At 35.3% G+C, this 5,065-nt stretch overlaps 1 pseudogene; it reads left to right on the forward strand.

Moving 5' to 3' along the window:
- Window positions 1-2,515: 2,515 nt before the first annotated feature.
- LOC123818221 lies at window positions 2,516-4,629 on the forward strand (annotated as a pseudogene).
- Window positions 4,630-5,065: the final 436 nt, after the last annotated feature.

Consider the following 5,065-nt stretch of genomic DNA (forward strand, 5'->3'; position numbering starts at 1 on the left):
AAAAATGAACAAGCAGAAGAGAAAAAAACTAATAGATATAGAGAACATTTTGAAGGTTGGCAGCTAAGTAGGAGGATTGAGGGATGGTGAAGAAGAGAAAAGGATTAAAATGTACAAATTGCCAGTTATAAAAATGGTCGCCAGGATGTAAAGTACAGCAGAAGCAATATAGTCAATAATATTTTAATGAGTATGTATGGTGTCAGATGGGTACTAGAATTATCAGGGTGGTCACTTGGTAAATTACATAATGTCCAATCACTATGTTGTACATCCAAAGCTAATATAACATTTTATCTCAATTGTAATTGAAAAATTTTTTTAAAAATATGTAAATAAATAAAATATCAAAAAATCTCCCAATGAAAAAAAGTCCAGATGACTCCACTGGTGTGTTTTACCAAATATTTAAAAAAGAATTAACACCAATCCTTCTCAAATGCTCCCAAAAAATTAAAGAGGAAGAAACACCCTAGACATTTCTTTTGAGGTCAGAATTATCCTGATACTGAAACCAGAACATGATACTGCTAGAAGAGAAAAATACAAGCCAAAATCCCTGGTGCATAAAGAAGGAAAAATTATCAGTAAAATTCTACAAATGAAATTCAACAGTACTTCAAAAGCATCATTTATCATGATCAAGTTAGATTTATCTCTGGGATGCAAGATGGTTCAACCTATGCAAATAACAGGTATATCACATTAACAGAATAAAAGAAAAACAATTATAGAATCATGTAAGTAGAAGAAGAAATAGTATTTGACAAAATTCAACATCCATTCACGATTTTTAAAAAAACCTGTTAACAAACTAGTCATAGAAGAATTGTAGCTCAAAATAGTAAAGACCATGTGTGACAAGTCCACAGCTAACATCACATTCAATGATGAAATGTTCAAAGCTTTTCCTTTAAGAACAAGAGAAGGGTACATATTCTAACCACTCATATTCAACATAGTACTAGGTGTCTTAGCTAAAACAATCAAACAAGAAAAATAAATAAAAGTTGTAAGAATTGGGAAGAAAGTTGTCATATTTGCAGATAATATGACTTTATATATAGAAAATTCTAAAGATTCAGCCAAAGATGTTAGATGTCATCAATAGATTCAGTAATATAGCAAGACACAAAATTAACATACAAAAATCAGTAGTGTTTCTATACATTAACAATAAATTTTATGAAAAAGAAATTAAAATTAATCCTATTTGCAATACCACCAAGAATAACAAAATGCTTGTGAATGATTTAATTAAGGAAGGGAAAGATCTGCACTCTGGAAACTATGACATTCATAAATAAATTTTTAAAAGATACAAATAAGTGGAAAGGTATTCTATGTTCATGAATTGGAATAACTATTGTTACTGTTATTAAGATGTCAAAACTACCAAAAGTCATCTAGATATTCAATGAAGTCCCTATCAAGATTCCAAGGATATTTTATCAGAAGTAGAAAAAAACACTCCTAAAATTTAGTGGAAGCACAGAAAACTATGAATAGCCAAAGAAATCCTGAGAAAAAAAGAACAAAGAAGTAGGCATCACACTTCCAGATTTCAACCTATACTATAAAGCTATAGTAATCAAAACAGTATGGTAATGGAACAAAAACAGAAAAGTGACCAACAAAATAGAATCAAGAATTCAGAAATAAATCCAAGTATATATGGTCAACTAACATTTGATAAGGGAGACAAAAATACTGAATGGAGAAATAACCGTTTCTTCAATAAATAATGCTAGCATAATTGGATATTCACATGTAAAAGAACTGAACTCCTATTTTATACCACTCATAATAATTAACTTGAAATTTATTAAAGACTTTAATGTAGCACCTGAAACCATGACACTCCTAGAAAAAAACATAAAAATAAATGTCCTTGACATGAATATTCATAATTTTTTTGAATTGATGCTTAAAGCACAGCCACAAAATATAAAATAAACAAGTGGGACCACATCAGACTAAAAAGTTTTCACACAGCAAATGAAACCATCAACAAAGTAAAAAAAAAAACCTACACAATGGGAAAAAATATGTGCAAGCCATATATCTGATAAAGATTTAATTCCTAAAATATAATATTATACAACTCAATAGCAATAAAAATAAAATAATCCAATTTAGAAACAGGAAAAGACCTGAATAAACATTTCCTCCCCCCAAAAAAAGATATATGAAAGGCCAAAAGATACATGGAAAGATGCTCAACATCACTATTCTTTAGGGAAATGCAAATTAAAACCACAATGAGATCATATGTTAGAATGGTTATCATCAAAAAGACAAGAAATAACAAATGCTGGTGTGGATGTAGTGAAAGGGAACTTTTGTGCACTGTAATATCCACAAAATTTGGTAAATTGGTACATCTGCTATGGAAAAGAGTTTGTAGGATCCTCAAACAATAACTATAGAAATACCACATGTTTCATGCAACATGTCAGCAGGACACAGTCCCTGCCTACCTTCTCTCTAGTACTTGCATCTCTTCACCTTCAAGGTGCCTGAGGAAGTGAATCATGGTGTGGAAACATGTGGACTTTTGCCTTCCAGAAAGAAATTACCCAACTCATGTTAATCATTATAAATACCTTCTATTCCACCAAGAAAATTTCCATCCTAAAGTTAATCAGTAATGCTTCTGATGCCTTGGACAAGATACACTATGAGTGACCCTTACAAGTGGGACAGTGGTAAGGAGCTGAACATTGTGATACTCTCTGATCTCTGGGAACACACCCAGACTTGTGGGCAAAGGCTTTGGCCTGACCAAAGCTAATCTCATAAATTACCTGTGAACCATTGACAAGTCTGGTACCAAGGCACTTATGAATGCTCTTCAACCTGGCACAGACATCTCTATGATTGGACTAGTTGATTTTGGTTTTTATTTTGCCTACCTGGTTATAGAGAAAGTAGTTGTAATTTCAAAGCACAAAAATTATGAGCAATATACCTGAGAATCTTCTTCTGGGGGTTCCTTTGCTATACCAGCTAACCACAGTGAGACCACTGGCTGGGGTACCAAAATGATCCTCTACCTTAAAGAATGCCAAACAGAATACTTAGAGAAGTTGGTAAAAGAAGGGGTAAAGAAGCAGTCACAGTTCATAGGTTATCCAATCACCCTTTAATTGGAGAAGAATGAGAGAAAAAAATCAACGATGATGAAGAAAGGTGAGAAAGAAGAGGAAGATAAAATTGATGAGAGAAAGCCAAGATTGAAGATGTAGGCTCAGTTGAGGATTAACAGTGCTAAGGATAAAAAAAGAAAACAAAAAAGCTTAAGGAGAAATATATCAGTCAGGAAGAACTAAACAAGACCAAGACAATCCGTACCAGAAACACTGATGGTATCACGCAGGAAGAATATGGAATTCTACAAGAGGCTCACCAATGACTGGAAAACCACTTGGCAGTCAAGCACTTCTCTGTAGGAGGTCATTTGGAATTCAGGGCATTGCTATTCATCCCATAGGGCTCCTTTTGACTTATTCGAGAACAACAAGATGAAGAACATCAAACTCTATGTCCTATCTGTGTTTATCATGAATAGATGTGGCAAGTTGATACCAGAATATCTCAACTTGATCCATGGTGTAGTTGACTCTGAAGATATACCCCTGAACATCTCTGGAAAAATGCTGCAGCAGAACAAAACCTTGAAGGTCATTCACAAAAATATTGTTAAGAACTGCCCTGAGATCTTCTCTGAGTTGACAGAAGATAAGGAGAACTATACATAAATTCTACGAGCTTGGAATCCATGAGAACTCTACTAAGCAGCAATACTTTTATAAGCTTCTGTGCTATCACACCCTGTAGTCTGGGTATGAAATGACTTCTCTTTCACAGTATGCATCTCACACAAAGGAGACCCAGACTTACATCTATTACATCACTGTTAATAACAAAGAGCAGGTTTCCACTCTGCTTTAATGAAGCCAGTGCAGAAGTGGGCTACTAGGTAGTACATACCTTATATATGATGAAGCCTAAGAATGAGTAGTACTACATGCAGCAACTCAAGGATTTTAATGAGAAGACCCTGGTCTTAGTTAACAAGGAGGACCTGAACCTACCTGAGGATGAAGAGGATAACTAAATAGAAGGCAATAAGGCAAAGTTTGAAAATGTCTGCAAATTCATGAAAGAAATCTTGAAAAGAAGGTTGAGAAAAACATCTCCCACTGTTTCTTCATCCTGCTGCATTGTGACCAGCACTTGTGACTGAACAGCCCATATGGAGCATATCATGAAAGCCCAGGCACCTTAGAACAACTCTATGATCAGCTCTACAATGGCCAAAAAGCACCTGTAGATCAACCTCAACCATCCTATTGTGAACACTCTGCAGCAGAAGGCAGAGGCAGATGATAATGACAAAGCTGTCAAGAACTTGTGGCGCTGCTCTTTGAAATTTCACTGTACTCTTCTGACTTCTCACTTAAGGATCCCCAGATCCACTCCAACTGCCTCTACCACATGATCAAGCTAGGTCTAGGCACTGATGAAGATGAAGTGACAGCAGAAGAACCCAGTGCTTTTCTTCCCAATGAGAACTCCCCCCTTGAGGATGATGAGAATGCCTCTCTCTCACAAGGAAGAAGTAGAGTAAGAGTCTCTATCTGCAGACCTTGTTCCCTCTGTACAGTATCTCCATGGCTCCCCAGAAACCCTGAGTGGCTCCAGCTGATTTCCTCTGCTGATGTCTAGTGTTTTTTTCTATCCCATATTTCTGCCTCAGGCAGGATTCAAAGGCCTCGAGGCTTCACTTCCCATATTTGATACAGGGTTGGGATGTTGTGTATGGCAATTTTTTTTGTTTATTTTGTCCTGAAATTAAAGTATGCAAAACAAAGAAGATGCACTTTAAAAAAATACCATATAGTCCAGCAATTCCATTTCTAGGAATATATCCAAAGGAAACAAAACACTAACTTGAGAAGATATCTATCCCTCCATCATTATAGCGGCCTTATTTCCAATAGCCAAGATGTGGAAACAATGTAAGTGTCCACTGATGGATGAATGAATAAAGAAGTTATGG

This window comes from Phyllostomus hastatus, unplaced genomic scaffold, assembly GCF_019186645.2.
Source record: "Phyllostomus hastatus isolate PE091 unplaced genomic scaffold, TTU_PhHast_1.1 phas_contig_2608, whole genome shotgun sequence".
NCBI classification, from domain to species: domain Eukaryota; kingdom Metazoa; phylum Chordata; class Mammalia; order Chiroptera; family Phyllostomidae; genus Phyllostomus; species Phyllostomus hastatus.